The sequence below is a fragment of the Arachis ipaensis genome, chromosome B10, assembly GCF_059453495.1.
Source record: "Arachis ipaensis isolate K30076 ecotype BB chromosome B10, ASM5945349v1, whole genome shotgun sequence".
Lineage (NCBI taxonomy): Eukaryota > Viridiplantae > Streptophyta > Magnoliopsida > Fabales > Fabaceae > Arachis > Arachis ipaensis.
In genome coordinates this window covers 6,862,174-6,880,699 of record NC_142435.1, presented here as the reverse complement: position 1 = coordinate 6,880,699, position 18,526 = coordinate 6,862,174, and the positions used below count along the sequence as shown (strand labels likewise).

The following is an 18,526-nucleotide window of genomic DNA, read 5'->3' as shown; positions in this document are numbered from 1 at the left end:
GCTTGTATCTGATTTTTCTTTTCCTCTGTACTCTTTATTAGAGAGTGTTGTGAGGTGTAGTTAGATATTTGCTTTGAGAGAGTGTGGGTGTACTGGGGTGCCGGTGAGAGAAAGAAGTCTATGTGTTGTAACAATTTTCACATAGTGATATTCTCTGGTTGTCATTTGACAACGACCGTGGTTTTTTCTCCGGTAATTGGAGTTTCCACGTTAAATTCTTGTGTTGTGATTGTGTCTATTTTATTTCTCTGTCAAAGGTGTTTTCTTAAGGGGGAATGGTGTCTTATTCCCAACAAGTGGTATCAAGAGCTTCGGTTCGGTGGGATTTATTCTTAGTATGCTCTGTGGTTGCAGTCTAGTCTGAACTTCCACATCAGAAAAGAATTTTGTCCTGTGGCTTGAGGTTGATCTTTGGTTGCTGTTGTTGTTGCTGGAAGGCAGTGTGACACTGTGAGAGTGCTATTTGGAAAGGTTCTGGCTAAGGAAAGACTTGGTATTTAAGTGTGTCCATTGTGACCCACCTCTCTTTCCTGGGGACCCTTCCTAGTGAACGGTTGAGTTATACTATTCCAGTATACGGTTGCAACAATGTCAGGATATTCAAGTGCTGTGAAGCTTGAAATAGAGAAATTTGATGGAAGAATCAATTTTGGCTTGTGGCAAATACAAGTCAAGGATGTGTTGATACAATCAGGTTTGCACAAGGCGTTGAAGGAGAAGATCTCTGGTTGCTCTCTCTATGAGAGAAGATGATGTTCTCTAGAAGACAAGAAGTATCCTCATGGTATTACCGCACTGCCATGGGTAAGGATGAGTTGTGGCAATCGGGTCCACAATTGCACACGGGCATTGGTTGGCGTTGAGATGCAAGGTGTGTGGCGGAGTTAGGTCGATGGCTGAAGAACTTCTAGGAAAAGCCAATTTGGAAGTTGCACCATGAATTTTCAGCAAGGTTTCGATCTGTACCAAGGTGAAATGCTTGGAGTGGTCTAATTCCAAGTGAGTATACTTTCATGGTGGAGTATGATAGTTCTCTGAACTATGATTGTCGGTATAGACAATGGCAGCAAAGAATTGTCGGTGTTGACAATGGAAGCTGAAGATATGTGACTATTTCAATCAAGGTGGAGATTGTTAGGATTTGGTTGAATTAGTCCCACATTGCTCAGGATAGCAAATGGAGTGGGTGGCCTAGGCTATAAATATGAGGCTAAGTTCTCCATTTGTTTTTGCACCAGTCAGAAACACTTTAAGCTTGTATCTGATTTTTCTTTTCCTCTGTACTCTTTATTAGAGAATGTTGTGAGGTGTAGTTAGATATTTGCTTTGAGAGAGTGTGGGTGTACTGGGGTGCCGGTGAGAGAAAGAAGTCTATGTGTTGTAACAATTTTCACATTGTGATATTCTCTGGTTGTCATTTGACAACGGCCGTAGTTTTTTCTCCGGTAATTGGAGTTTCCACGTTAAATTCTTGTGTTGTGATTGTGTCTATTTTATTTCTCTGTCAAAGGTGTTTTCTCAAGGGGGAGTGGTGTCTTATTCCCAACAGTAATCCCTTACAATATAGGAATTTCAAAATTAATCCAAAGATTCGATACCTAAAATGTAGAAAGTAGGTGACTCAATCGAATAAGAATTAAATTATTTTTTTTGCAATAGAAGGCAGATTAGAATGCCTGGAATATATGTAGGAGCTTAGTGTAATATAGTCAGCTAAGAAGGTATAACTCAAAGAAAAGCCCTCTACTCTATCTGACTACCAAACTAATAGTTAAGCTCTCATTAACAAGTGATAAGTATAATGCTAGCTTATTAGCATAATACTAGCTTCAGTCTCACCGTGTCAGGGAACTAGTTTCTAATCATAGTATATACTATAAAAGTTCATACACTTAAAATTCTATAGTTCAACTGTTCTTCAGAAATTCCAGACTACTTGATGCAGACATCAAAACCCCATAATATACGTCCCTAACAGGCTGCAAGATTACAAGCTGACGGAGAGAATCCAAGGTCTGCTAGTGAAGGAAGAAAAGGGGAACAAGTGCAAAAATGGGGATGAACTGGAGCATGTACAATTAATTAATAACTATCCACCAATAACTATTTATATACAGTTCTAATCAATAATAGATGAATCCATCAATAACCTTTAACTATCCACATATACTAGATACAACTAATACTTCCAAGCAAATGAAACAAGGTTGAAAAGCACTTATGTCTTGATGTGGTACTCGTGCTGGTGAGAATTAAATGAAGTTACAACTTTACACCTTATGGATGCAGCATTGCAGTTTACCACATAGTCCACATTATCTTGGCCTAGTGAGATATCTTGTTACGTTCAATCAACTTAAAATAAAGATAAAAAAATGATATAAGTTAACAACAACAAAAGCCAAAGGAAGTGTTTTTATATTAGTTAGTTATTTTATATATATCTTTTCATATAACTTCTAACAAGACTTAAGTATAAATTACATGGCGATTAGTTAATAAACACATGAATATTTACCTTCACCTCATCAAGTATTTTCTGTGAGTACTACGTGTCTGTACTTGTTGTAAACTCAAATCTAAATTTAGTGGTGTATCTTCGGTCCCATTGAAACAATTCCTAAAATTTTAACACTATAAACTAAAATTTATGTTGGGTTTCATCCAAAAAATATGAAGCAGGACATCAAGGTTTTTTATATTAGGAGAAACAATCATACCTTCATCATTGAAGCAAGTGCATGACCAATGGCTTGAGTGAGGTGTCTGTGTCTAGAGAAAGCATCCAGCCATAATTGTATACGGGACTCTTTGAACCACAACTGTCTTGAAAAAGATGTAGCGTGGTCCAACGAAGGGAATGGAGAAGCATCTATCATCTTCTCTACGAACCAGTAGCTTTGGTAAACCAAAAAGAAGTCTCGGATCTCCAATTTTTCTGATAGGCCACAGACATAGAAAGAGTGTACAAGGACAATATAAACATGTGATTGTAGGAAGACTTGAAGGAGAGGATACAACATGGTCAAAAACCGGTTAGATAAAAGAGAAATTTATGAGAGAATAAGTTTTTAAATATCTAAAATAACTCAATCAATTCAATCTATTGTCTACTGATATGACCAAAATACAAGACACTCAAAATCATTGGTGAAGCATGATAGTAATATTTATGCAGAATCTCATATGAATATGAGCTAAATGTATGACGGAAAAATGTATTTATGAATCGGCGGTCTCATCACAATCTTCAACGCCGTCATTAGTGGATTCTTCTAAATCGCCATCTCATGTCAACCGCAGGCAAGCTAGTCATACAAGGCTGGGGATGAAGGTCGACCTCACACTTCATAATCTTCAGCCATGTCAAACAAATCTCTTGGCTTCACATGGACTACGACACTCCATCCGTTGTCAACCTCATCATCCACGTAGAACACAAGACGCGACTCAGATGCCAAGATGTGTGGCTCGTCGTCTTCTCGATTACCGGTGTGAATCGGTGTGGCAAAGTTGACATAGGTATGGCCCAATACGTCTTGTCGTATGCCTCTGCCCGACGTGATGTCTGCCCAAAGACACTTGAACAAAACTACCATGAATTGACCACTGTAGTTTAGCTCAATGATGTCTACTAATCTCCCGTAATACGAGACACCACCAACAGCAACATTGCTATCCCGTTTGCTTGCATAACTTCTAGTATATGAAGTGACATAAACCCCGCTATTCTGTGTTTTCATCCTTTCCTCCCTCGACATGGTTCTAAATTTATAGCCATTAACGTTGTAAGCCTTAAATCGTCTTGCTTGAGCAATGGGACTACAAGCAAGCCACTGCAACTCATTCGAATAACTGGTGCTTCCAAAGGGAACCTGGCATGAAACAATTAGACCCAAGACAGCACCAAAGGATATTCGGATCCTGATATACAAAGGATTACCTCATGCTTGAACCAGTTGGGAAACTCTCCGTCCACAACAGGGAGAGGGGGTTGCTAACTCAATGGTCATAGAGTACTCGGCTTTTAAGTGCGACTCTATTTTTTACACATTTTTATGAAGCAATTGTTTCGTCCATAGACTCGGTAGGGTTTGTAAGACCACGACTGATCCAGAAAGGAATGAATGGAAAAAGCTGCATGTCGTATCAATAGCGAATTATAAAAGGATCTCATTCTTATTGGATCGGACCATTTTTTTGTTTGAATTTGTGAACAAAATCAGTTGGGTTTAAGTAATAAAGGGATAGAACTTGGCAACTCCAATTATAGAGAAACAAAAAGCAACGAGCTTTCATTCTTTTTAATCGAATGATTACCCCATCTATTTAAAACGTTTTTAAAAATATATTAGTGCTTGATACGGGAAAAGCTTTTCCCATGAATGGATTATTTATTTTTGTTAGGGTTAAGTTCAATTTTGGTTCCTAACGTAGGGGTCGAAAATTTGATTCGTCCCCAACTTTTTTTTTGCTACAAAATGGTCTCCAAAGTTTCAGTTTGTTTTAAAATAGTCCGACGGACGAAAATACCCTTCCCTCCCCTCTTCTTCCTCAACACCCATCTTCTTCCTCAACATTAACCAGAAACCAGAAGCAGATGCACAAACCTAGAAGAACAACAATGGATCAAAGCAGCATCAAAATTCCAAATTCAAGCCAAATCAAAACTCAGAACTCAAAAAAATCATCATCATCAAAACTCAGAACTCAGAAAAAATCATCATCTGAACTCAAACAAACAACAATAAAAATAGCAAGAAATAGAAGAACAACAATAATAGAAGAACAACAACCCAGAACTCAAAATCATCGTCATCTTCAAAACTCAGAACCCAAAATCAGAAAAACGAAAACCCATAACTTAGAACTCAATGGATAATGGAATCAAAAGAACAACAACACAAACCATATTGATAATCATAAGCATGCAGAAGCAGCAGAACCAGAAGAAACCACAAGAAACCAGAAACCAGAAACCGGCGAGGAGCAGCGACCCCGGCGGCCGAGCGAAGAGCGACGGCGTCCGTGAAGACCGGTGGCGGCGGCGAGGACCCTTCCCATTCCCCCTCTTCTTCCCGAAACCCCCCTCCCCCCTTTTCTCCCTTCGCGTTCCCTTCCCCTTTTCCCCGAGGAGCAGAGCGGCGGCGGCAGCGAAGAGTGGCGGCGGCAGTGAAGAGCGGCGGCGGTAATAAAGACCGGTGGCGACGGCGAGGAAGCAGGAGGAGGAGGTGGTGGTGGTGCCGTGGTGCGGTGCGGTGCCGGAGGGCGGCAAGATGGCGGGCGGCGGTGCGGCGGTCCCCCTTCCCTCCCCCCTCCCCCCTCCCCCCTCCCCCCTTTTTCTCGCACCCCCTGCTTTCTTTCTCTCCCCACCCCCCCCTTCTAGTATCCCTTTCTTTCTTCTTTTTATTTATTTATTTTATATTTATTTTATTTATAATTTTTTAAATGAGGGGTAATTTGGTAATAAAAAAATAAAATTGGTAAAAAGGACGATTTTAAAACAAACTGAAACTTTGGGGACCATTTTGTAGAAAAAAATTGGGGACGAAACAAATTTTCGACCCCTACGTTAGGGACCAAAATTGAACTTAACCCTTTTTGTTATGAGTCCTAATTATTAGCTATTCTCTATTAGGGGGTGGCGATCAATGTGTAGAAGAAAGAGTATATTGATAAAGATATTCTTTTTTCCAAAATCAAAAGAGCGATTAGGCTGAGGAACTCTACCATCTCTGATCCATTTGACACGTGCAATTTCTTTTCTGTCGATACGTCCCGCAATTTGTACTTGAATTCCTTTTGTCCCCACCTGTTCAGTTAATTCAATAGCTTTTTTCATTGCTTTACGAAACGAAACTCTATTCCTTAATTGCCCGGCTATAAATTCTGCAAGAATATTAGGATGTCCATAAGAGTTTGCAATTCTTGTAATAGCAATGTTCAGTTTTCGGTTCACACAATTGAGTTTTTTTTGTAAATTCATCTGTAGCTCTTCTATTCTTCCAGGCTTACCCTCAATTAATAACTTTGGAAATCCCATTCTATGTGAGCCTGAGATCTTGTTTTATTTCGCAACTTTCTCTTTGTGATGGCTCTAAACTCATTGTGCACACAAAAGTTGATTGTTGGTCAGTACTCTCAATACCATATTGGCTCACTTCATACAAGTAGAACTCACACTCCATACTTACCCCAAGAATTTCTCTACAGCAATGTAATTGACCAGTACATGGCGATGTGCTTGAAGGTTTTCGGTTGATGTTAGAGTAAAAAAGGAAGCAGCCCCGACTGCCTTTCCAACCTCTGGGAACATGCTGGCAATATCGCTTGGCAAAGCTTCGCTCGGCCGATCATCAACGCACGTAGGTCGGTTGATCCTGGTCTCGACATTATCTAGGTACCTTGAACAGAATGTGAGAATCTCCTCGGATAAGTAGCCCTCTGCAATTGAGCCTTCCGGTTGTGCCTATTACATACGCACGTAATGCTTGAGACGATATAGGTACCTTCGAGAACATAACAAGTAAACTACTAGAACCAGGCTATATTAACGAAACATATCGAGAAGGCTAATACAGATTTCTACCTCTCAATTTGGTACATCCACCGGTAATGCACTGGGCCACCGAGATGTACCTCATCGACTAGATGCACCATTAGATGAACCATGACTGTGAAGAAGGAAGGTGGAAATATCATCTCCATGTGACACAGAGTATGGACCACACGATCCTGAAGTAGAGGAAGTTGCTGAGGATCTATGGATTTATTGCATATTTGTCGGAAAAAGATTGATAACTCTGCCAAGACGGCGGACACTAGGGTGGGCAATACATGTTTTGACCTAATTGGCAATAGATGTTCTATTAGAATGTGGCAGTCATGACTCTTTAAGCCCAATAACTTGCGCTGTTTTAAATCAACACAGCGAGAGATATCGCTAGAGTACCCGTCTGGAAAGACCACATTCTTGATGGTCCTCAGAAAGACATCCTTCTGTGGATTGGACATGGTAAAGACTGTAGAGGAATACTTTCCACCTTCAAGTGGCCACATGTCATGCTTGATTCCCATCAACTGGAGATCTTTTCGAGCTTTTAGGTGGTCTTTGGATTTACCACTCTTGTTCAACATGGTGAAGACAATGTTATCACACAGATTCTTCTCTATGTGCATCACGTCTAGGTTGTGACGTAATTCGTTGTTCTCCCAGTATGGGAGGTCAAAGAAGATACTCCTCTTTTTCCAAGGAGACTCGTCTTGCACCACGGTCTGCTGTCCGCGTCTTCTTTTACCAGCAACCGATTGCACCTTGCCAAGTGAGACGTGCACACCCTCTAACTGTCTCGAGATATCCCTGCCAGTCAGTTTTACAGGTGGGATCTGTTCTCTACCTTACCATCAAATCTAGGCCGATCCTGTCTATATCTGTGATCGTGATTCAAGAAGCGACGGTGACCCATGAAACACCATTTCTGACTGAAGGTAAGTCGCTTACTCTCGGCATCCAAATTACACGTGGGACAAGCTCTCCCGCTGTACGTATTCCAGCCAGATAAATTGCCCAAGCTAGAAAAATCGCTGATAGTCCACAGCAAGGCAGCATGCATCTTGAACGTTTTCTTCTCACTAGCGTCGTACGTATCAACACCAGCCTACAACTGCTTCAACTCATCGATCAGGGACTGTAGGTAGACATCTATGTCCTTGCCAGGCATTTTAGGACCGGAAATAATCATGGAGAGAATATAGTTAGTTTGTTTTGATGCAAATCCACGGGAGTAGGTTGTACGGAATAAGAATAACTGGACATATTGAGTACTTCGAACTCAGATTTCCATAAGGATTGAAGCCATCACTGGCCAAGGCTAAGCGAACACTCCGTGGATCGCCACAAAATTCAATATATCTCCTGTCAAATACTTTCCAGGCCTCGCCGTCCCTGGGATGCCTCAAAGAACCGTCAGAGTTGGTTCCTCTCTTGTGCCACAACATGTCCACGGATGTCTTGCTGGACATGAATAATCGCTGCAACCGTAGAATCAGAGAAAAGTAACGGAGAATCTTTGCCGGCAGAGGTTTCCCATTCTTATTGACAACAACGTTGATCCTTACTAGAGAATTCTTTCGGGTCTTTTGCTTCCACCTGGATGCTCCACGCCATTTGCATCTAGACAGGTCTTGGTCGGAGCCCTGATATAGCATACAGTCATTTGGACATGCATCTATTTTCTTGTACTCAATACCGAGCTTCCTTATGATCCTCTTGGCATCATGCAAGGTCTTCGGAATCTTTGCATGCTCAAAGGCATCCCCCCATAGCTCTAGAATCAACCCGAAAGCCTTGTCGCTCACTCCACACATGCACTTTATATGGTACAGCCTCACCAAGAAAGACAGCTTCGAGAATCTTGAGCATCCCAGATATAATTTATGCTCGCCGTCCTCAAGCAAGTCATGAAAGGTACGAGCCTCGCGGCTAGGTTCATCAAATAAGTACGGCAACCTCTTCGCAATGTCTCCAACATGCTCATTCATCGAGTCTTCATCATCACTCTTCAGTCCCGACAAGTTGAAGGCGTGATGGACCATATCACGCATTTGATCTCCTGAATTTCCAGTGGGTTCTAGTTCTTCTCTACCACTGGATCTCTCGTTTACGATCCTCTCACCGTGATGTAACCATAAAGGTATAGTTAGGGGGAAAGGGTTTCATCAGAAGATGATCATATGCATCCTCTCTAGTTTGAAAAAACCGGAACCTACACAAAGGACATGGACAATGTATCATCCCATCGGATGATGCATTGGAAAATGCAAAGTCAAAGAATCTATTTAGACCATCCCTGTAATCTGCACTACCTCGTGGTTTTGTAATCCAGCTCTTATAAATGTCTAATTTAATGAAATAGCACAAACAAAGGAATAAACTGTAAACAAAGACATAAAACAAACAAAAATGGTGATAAAAAATGGGCTATGTCCGAAGAACTAATAACAGTTTATCACAATTATAAAATAGGGGAGTAGAATAAGAGTTGAATTCGAGAAATTATTACAAGCAAAATCATGTAGCACACAAAAAATATTGGGTAGGTTACTTATTTATTGCAAAATTCTGTACTTTCTAAAAAATTACTGGCAGAAAGAATTGCTAATCCCAAGTCTAAAAAATGAAAAGATAAAGAAAAGCTTCCATAAAAAATGAGGAAAAAAAACACAGGAGTAAAAGTTAGAATTAAATAATAATTAAAAATAGTCACTAAAAAAAATAATAATGAAAAATAAGGTGTGAAATTGTTGAACGGAAAATAACGCACGAATGATTAGATTGCATTATAATTCCTTTATAGCCTTTGTTATCTTTTATTGCCGGATACCCAAACCATTTCAACTAAAAAGTTGGAGGGCCCTTGGATGCTAAATTGTAATCATTAGAAAAGTATGGTAACCGCATCTCTTAATAGTAATGTGGCCTTTCTCAAGGTGCATATCTGACCCGCATGGATATGAAAGAAGCTTTGAAATTTTTAGTGCGATTTAGAGAAATATGCAGCCGGCTTAATTTTAACTATGTTCAAATTTCGACCACAACTGAAAAAATATAATTTAGTGCAAAATATTAAGCATGAAATCCCATTTAAGTAAGAAAATAATGCAAGTATTAACTTAATTCAAATGTCATGAAATTATTTTTTTAAAAGTTTAACTCAATAGAACGAAAGACATAAATAATTATAACAGAGGGATTATAAGCAATGCACCATCAAGCAGAGAAAATCATTAACCAAATGGACCTAGTAACTGTATTCTCATCTTCCCAACCCCTTTGATCCCACTTACTCTCAGATCCTGGACATAGTTTACCTCACCCATGTCAACGATAATGAAATTTGCAATACCAGTATCCTCGCTGGCCTTGTGTCGAAGGTTAATACTTCAAGTCATTCATCAACTCACATTCAAGAATATTCTACCATCCACCTTGTTTTTATCAAGGATAAGTATAGACCTTTAATGAACTAAAATTTTTAAAGTCTTTTAAGTTGTAGGACACATTCAAGAATAATTTATTTTTATTTTAAGAAATTAATAAATTATTCTATTGAGTTTAAAAAATTAATTTTATATTTTTATTTTAAAATTATAAATTTAATAATAATTAAAAATAAATTATAAAAAAATAAAATATCTTAAATTATTTACATGTAAAATGTTAAAATAAACAAATTTAAATCAAAGAATAAAATTAAAAAATATTAATTTGTTATTATGTGTAACAAAATTTATATAAAAATTTACTGATATTATTTAAAGATTAGTTATTTATAAATATTAGTAAATTTATTTATTTTTTCAATCTTATTTAATTAGAAGCAAATTTAAAAATTTATATTCAAAACATTCTTTATTTTTATCAATAATTTTAATAGATAAAAAAATATAGTTCTTCAATCTTATCTTGAACCTCTTTAATTATCTTTAATTTTATTATTTTTTAAGATTATTAATTTTTATTTTGATTATATTATCTCATCATATTATACACTATCCGTACTAATTATTAATTTTTAATTTTATTATTTTTTACCATTTTTTATACACGTATTTATCATTATTTTTTTTAATTAAGTGAAATAAAGATAAGGAGAGAGTACTACATGTACTCCATAGAATAAAGAAAAAGACACGTGGATAAAAATTATGTAGAATAAAAAAGTAACTATATAAAGAATAAAGAAAAATTAACTAATAATTACATTCTTAACCGAAATATATATATACTGAATTTGTTGAATAATATGTGGATAGTAGTTATCAACTTGAGTACACATGTATACAACGTATGAATTTCTATAGGTTGACTTCAATTTATGTTTCTTGGTTAATAACTTTTACAAATAAGACTTAATGTTGTTTTGAAAATATAGCTGAAGAATATTAAGCATGGCTGCTCCTACTTAATTATTGATTAGTTATCTATTAAGCCCCTTTGATCTGAGCATGCTTAGATTGAGAACAATAATAATAAATTAGAATCATCACACTCATAACAAATAACAAAGTTTGAAAGAAAAATAACTTTGATCAAAGTGTGCTCTAGAAGCTTCTCCTCAGAGACAATTTTGCAATTTTTTTGCACAGTACTTAGCAACAGACACCGTTGAAGATCCTCTACACGCTTTCAGTTTCAAATAAATCTGCATTAAAACACAATTTCCAAAACCCAAAAGAAAATAACAAAAACATGCAGTTACTGCAAGAATATGCTTTCCACTAGAGATCCCAACAGGGTTCCATAAAAACAAAAAGAAAGAAGCATGAAAACTTAAGGAGAGAAATGGATGAGTACTGTGGTATCTTAAATCACAATCAGCTATATGACTGTGTCAAGGAATATATTTATCAAAACAATAACATCACGTGGTATTTAACTAATACCCTACACTCCAACTTTTTTTTCCCTTCTCCCATGTACCAAATCATAAACATTGCAAAACTAATTGGTACTCCACCAACCTACCATCAAATATATTAGCCCTGTTTTCTTAGTTATTCCATGACTTAAAAAATTAAAGATACCACAAATAGAAATCCAGTATTTGTGAGAAACACATTAACAACGTAGTTAATACTTTGACCACAAATCTAACTGGAAATCCCAACTTTCTGCAGGGAACAAGCATAATAGAACAGAGATAATGGGAATGACAACTGAATTATTAGGGTACTCTTATTTGGATTTGAACCATAGAAGGAAGATGCTATAACAGTGATAATTATAGTAACAATAATGAAGCATATAATTGAGTTCTTCCAAAATTTTGGCTTCATTTGCAATGAAACAGTAAACTGCATTAACCAAAAATGAAAAAGAAAGAGGAAACTTTCGCCAAGGCAAAGAAATTGAAGTCAATTAAATAAATGATAAATTAAATTAAACACGCACAGTCTATAATAAGTCCATTATTATTCATATATGTAAAAACATCAAAATCCTGTACAACAATTTCTCTACCAATATTTAAAATATAATCAAGCTAAGCTAGCTAGCTTTCTAAATTAATTAAGTACTATTTTCTAATTTCACGTAAATAATAATACAAATGCAACTTCTCTATGTCATTGCCATAATGTTGATCACAACAGTTACCAATCACACAAATATAAAATGGGATATAGGGTCATGTGTCTATATGTTTGTTAGAACTTAGATAGGCCTCTTGATTTTAACATTCCATTCATGAATCAGATGATACCATGCATAAATGCTGCAAAACATGGAATAGAACTAGGCACAATATAAAGAAAATATAATCAATAAGCTTTCATGTTTTCAATGAATCGGACACAATAAACCAAAAACTCCAATAATGCATCTATCTCAGGAACTAAACGGCAAGAAGAAATTGTAAAATTGTACAATGACATGCACAAGCATCAAAGAGATTCAACTAAGCAAGCAAATTTAAAAATATTCCATCAAAACCATTTGGATGGATCAAAGTTATCAGATGTAAATTTTGAAGAAATAAAATGTTCTCCTTTTCTAGCAAATTTGTTTAAAATAAAGACCAAGGTGTAAAGCACAAATAACCCACCAGCAACACATCATATGAAATATAAAAATACCAATGTTCACTTGTCACTTGAAAAAGTCAATAACAAAGTGCCAGTTCCAGATACATTTGTAGCGTATTGAGAATTGGATTGTGAGACAAGAATCAATCCAACAACAAAAGTTTCACAAGGTTACAGTGTACATAAAGTATCTATGAACTTAGTATCAGAGCAGATAAAATTGCAAAGCAAACTATCTAACCCAGAGAATTCAGATTAATTGAAAACTAAATGTATTTATCTAACGAATTCAGACTATCTAAACAGCATCAATTAACCCCAATTAATAGAAGATATAGAAAAATTCCTTTTCAGAATCCTGAACCAAGAATGAAAACAAGAAGGAAAGTTCAGTGTGGAAGAACAAACCAGTGACAAGGGAGAGGCTACAATAGCTCAGATTGGCTCACGGTGGAGGAGGGTGTAATGGTGTCGCGCACGATCGAGGATATAGGAAACTTCGATGCCGGTGAGAGAAGCACGGATGGGGGCTCTGCGACTCGAAAACCCACACAGAGGCGCAGGGTAGAGCTGAGGAGAGGGATTTCGCACACTGTGGATGAGGGGGTAGGGTTTCAAGAACTGTGGATGGATCAACAGCAATGGCGCACGGTAGAGCAGCGAAGGCAGTGTTTGGCGCGCTACGAAGCTCAACTCGCGGGTTTCTTCAAAATTGGGAGAAATCAATTAGTGGTTAGAATATAAAAAGGGGAATTGAAAAATGAATTAAGATAAGAACCTCACCTAGCGGCATTTCTTGCCGCGGTCGCTGGGGATATTGCGGCACAGGGAGAGTGGGTTGTTTCGCGCCCCTGCTCCCTCTCTTGTTCGCACCGAACAGATAGGATTATCCAAAGAAGCTTGAAGATATGTATGCAAATTTGGCAGCGTTTTCCACTGCCCAACCGCGATACAGGACTGTTTTGCGGCTTCTACCTGACCGCTGCTCAACTCTGCCGCGATCCTTTCAATCTGCGGCGATTATGGCCACCACCGCTACTTACCCGCCACTACTCTCCGCTTCTGCCGTAGTGTATGTATTTTAAATATTGTCTATCTGGATGACCCCTTAAAATTTTTGTTGATGTTTATGGCTTCTGCTTGAGTATTTGTTGGCATATCATATCTATTTTACTCAACTCTTTATTTTATTTCCTTAATGCGTGACATACTATTTTTTCAATTGTACTTAAAAGTTTTTCCAGCTATGGCTCTGTCCTTTGGAAATAATGTACAAAATGGTAGAAATTCAAATCTCACAAGTACAATACAATTAATCGAACGTGTTCTTACTGCCTTGCTCTATTGGCCACTAATTCATTTGGCTGGAGCAGCTACTAACAGTTCATTAGAATATACTAAATAAATAGTTGCATGTTATCAGCTTAAGCTTTCATCATTAATTGCATGAAGGTTATGGTTATTGCTTATATTATTCTTGGTAATTCCCTTGAAGAAAAAATAAAAATTAAAGGGCACTAAAGATAAAGAATCAATGACTTTTTTGGTATTTAAAAAATATCATTTAAAAGAAAAATTAGACTACGAGATTGATTAATGACATTATTATCTTTTAAAACAATATTTCAGTCTTTTTTTTATAAATTTTAAAATTTGATTTAAATAATTTCTTTTTATAATGATGATATATTATTTAGTCTCTTATATTAATTAGTTTTTTGTGAATGATCCTTATTAATTTGCTCTTTGATAATTTGGGATGATAAAAAAAATTTAGTTAATATGTGTTTTGAGATAGATATATATGAGTTTAATTTTGATACACTGGATTCCATAGTTCTAGAATGTTTGGACCATTAAATGGTTTCATAACAAAATATGTTTTTTAAGTTTTTTAATAACTACAAAATAATCTTTATTTAATTTTAATTACAAATTAATCTTTTATATATTATTTAATTATAAAATTATTTTTTATTTTATAAATTATTATTTTATCATTCATTTATCATGTTTATTAATAATCAAGAACAAACCAATAACGAATTAGATCTTCCATTAATCGTAATAAATATTTTGGCAATCCTAATCAATTAGAATTTTATCCTTGATTCATTACTTTCGTAAACGCTCGTGAAATCGTGTTTCTTGAAAATTCAATCGATTGGTATTGCTACACAATCGATTGAATTTTGTCAGCCATGTAAGTTTTTTCTAATTCAATCAATTGTTCTTGTTACCCAATCGATTGAAGTTATCAAAGCAACATGGGTTTTCACAATTCAATCGATTGGTTGTGTTACCCAATCGATTTAATTCTTCAAAGCAATATAAATTTTTACAATTTAATCGATTTGTTGTAGTACCTAATCGATTGAATTGTGCACTGCGTCATATATTATGCCATCCTAAATTTTTCTGCTCGTGTTTATAAATTATTATTTTATTATTCATCTATCTTATCTTTAAAATTCTATCTTCAATTTTTAAGTTTTTATTTTGATTTAGATATTCTAATCTTATTTTTCTTTAATATTAAGATCATAAATTGGTGAATAATCTATCATCAATTACTTAATCCTACAATTGAAATTGTTTATCAATCTCCTTGATTATCAATTTTTTTTATGATTTTTGTTCATCATTTATCTATCTACTTAATATCCAATTTTTCTTCATTGTTTATCCATCTCTTTAATATCCAATATTTATCGTTGATTATGCGATAATCACAGTTGCAGCAATGGACAGAGATCCAATCAATTTCTTCATTGTAGTGTTCAAAAAATAATCCATTATTTTGATTAAAAAATTTGAGATTAATCAATAGAATCTCTAATGTTGCAATTGTTCGTTTCGATTCTTTATTCATGAAATTGATTGTGTAATAAAAAATATATTTTTTTATCTTTTAGTAATTTACATACATTGTGGAATACTAGAAAGTAAATAAAATTTATTATTTTTTATTATTAATTAGTTAGCAATATTTAAAACTGTGAACTTAAAATGTATTATTGGATTATTATACTAAAAGAATTTATATAGTTTATATTTTTTTTTTGTCATTTTGAGTCCCATTATAATGTACGCTCAACGTTTTGATGGTATTTATATAGCTTATATTCCATGGTAAATCAAATTAGATTAATTCGATTTATGGAATTGGTTGAGCGTCGCAGCAAATCGAATCAATTAGCATTTTATCAAATCTCTAAATCGAAGCAATTAGCTACGAATTATATCACGGATACTCACCTTTGAAGACAAAAACGTTCAATAAAAGATATTTTGGGACCAACTTAAAATATTACTCAAAATTATAATATTTTAAAATTAAATATTTAACTACCAAGTCTAACAATTCAAACACTTCCATTGGATACGTTTATTTGTACTTCTTAAAAAAACATAAACGATCGATTGGGTAACACAACCAATCGATTAAATTGTGAAAACCCATATTGCTTTGATGATTTCAATCGATTGGGTAACAAGAACAATCGATTGAATTAGAAAAAATACACATGCCTTGCAAAATTCAATCGATTGTGTTATATGTCCAATTGATTGAATTTTTAAGAAACACGATTTTATGAGCGTTTACAGTTGTAACGGATCAAGGATAAAATTCTAATTTATTAGGATTGTCAAAATATTTATTACGATTAATGAAAAATCTAATTTGTTATTATTTTTGTTCTTTATTATTAATAAACATGATAGATGAATGATAAAATAATAATTTTTAAAATAAAAAATAGATTTTATAATTACATAATATATAAAGGATTAATTTATAATTAGAATCAAATAAAAACTATTTAGCAGTTATTAAAAAACTTAAAAAATATATTTTGTTATGGAACCATTTAATGGTCCAAACATTTTTTGGACCATCAAATCATCTGTCGTGAGAGTGTAAAACGTTTTACAAAGTCGTACAATCACATTCCTTCTTTTGGATGATCACTTATGTAATCAATGTAAAAAGTGTATTACCTAATTAGATGTACGTGTATATAAAACTATTTTAAAATAATAATATATCAAAATTAAATTTTATATAATATATATATTACCATTATTATGAAAAGAATAAACATTTATGTGTGGCCATCTAATTTATTAAAGAATATAAAATTGAGTAAACTACTATTTTTACCCACGAAAATTGAAAATGTTGACATATCTACCCATAGAAAAAGGAAATTACCATTTGTACCCATGAAATATGAATTTCGAACAACAAAATTATCCAAACACTAAAAAATTACCTAAAATCCCTAAATTACCCTTATCTTCACCACCACACCACTCCCTTCACCCAGTTACCTTTCTAACCCTAACCCTCTTCACCCAGCCACCACCCCCTTTTCCTTTCTAATCTCAAATCCCACCACCACCCCCTTCATCTAGCCACCTTTCTAACTCTAACCCTCTTCACCCAGCCACCACCCCTTTTTTCCTTTCTAATCTCAAATCCCACCACCACCCCCTTCACCCAGCCACCTTTCTAAACCTAACCCTCTTCACCCAGCCACCACCCCCTTTCCCTCCAAAACTCACACACAGAGACATTACACACACCCCATCCGAGGAAGAAGAAGAGAAGATGAGGGGGAGGGAGACCGCACTAGCAACGTGGGGACTCGCTGCCACTATCGCATCATCGTTGCCGTTGTTGAGGGAGTCCGAAGAGGAGATGTGAGCCAGAACCAAGGAAGGGGGAGCTGTCGCCGCCATTGATTGAGTCCGTCGTTGTCGTTGTCGCTGGTTTGGAAAGAAGAGAGCGCGCAAGAGATCAGAGAAGGAGGAGAGGGCGACGGCACCGATGGGTGTCATTGCCACCATCGTCGTCGACATTGTTCAGTGAGGGAGGAAGAACTGTTTTTTCTCTTTACTTTTTCTATTGTTGTTGTTGTTGCTTTATGTGAAGAAGATTGGCGGTGGTGATGGTAGTGATAAAGGAAATGAGATGGTGGTGCCTTTGAACTCAGAGTTTGGCTCAGGCGAGGGCAAGACATGGAAGGAGAGAAGGAGGGGTGGATAATGCAGATGATAATAAGGGTAATTTGGGGTTTTATGTGATTTTTTATTGTTTGGATAATTTTGTTATATGGAACTCATATTTCATAGGTACAAATAAATGGTAATTTCCTTTTTCTATGGGTAGATATGTCAGCGTTTTCAACTTTTGTGGATAGAAATAGTAGTTTACTCTATAAAATTTATTAAACATTCGCTCTCGGTACTAAGCATGGTGATTTTCATTATTCCTAAGAAGTAAGAACAAATATTTTATAGTTTTTAATAAGAAAAAGTACGAGGAGCCTTAAATTGAAATTAGAATTAAATTAGAGGTAATTAATTAATTTTCAATAGTTTTAATTTAAAATTTGAATTAAATCATGATTTTTGTTAGTTATGGCAATTAATTAATTTTGAGTAATTATGGCAATTAATTAATTTTGAGTAGTTTCCCATTTAAAATTTGAATCAAATCATGATTCCCGTCAGAATCAAATTAGGATTATCTCCCTTTCTCAATATGGTGTAAACTCTTCTCTCACTCTCTCCTCGAAGTAGAAGCCAGTACAATGCCGCCACGGTTATCAGTCGCCGTCAGATATCGCGCCGACACTCTTCCGACTAGCGCCGTCGTCCGCATAGGCCACCATACGTAGGGAGGACGCGCATATTGTGTGAGTCGAGCTCGCAGCACCGCAGTAACCCGGACGTCCAGCGCCTCCATCGCAGCCGGTTCCTTCTTCCTCTCGCCGGATGTTCACTTTTCTGTGAATGTGAATGGTTATTCTTGGGTGCTTAGCTGTAGACGATGATTATTGCTGGTTATGATTTATACACGTTCATATTGGATGTTCATTTTTGTATGATTTTGGATGTTCACTTTCTCAATTTTCGTAGATGTTTATTCTTT

The 18,526-nt window shown here is 35.7% G+C and overlaps 1 long non-coding RNA gene across 1 annotated transcript; it reads right to left on the bottom strand.

Annotated features, from left to right (window-relative positions):
- Positions 1-11,011: 11,011 nt before the first annotated feature.
- On the bottom strand, positions 11,012-13,763 carry LOC107621904 (uncharacterized). The gene is made up of 2 exons (XR_001615982.3): positions 13,369-13,763; positions 11,012-13,289 (listed from the first exon to the last, which is right to left on the bottom strand). It is a non-coding gene; the product is annotated as an uncharacterized LOC107621904 (long non-coding RNA).
- Between the last annotated feature and the right edge of the window lie 4,763 nt (positions 13,764-18,526).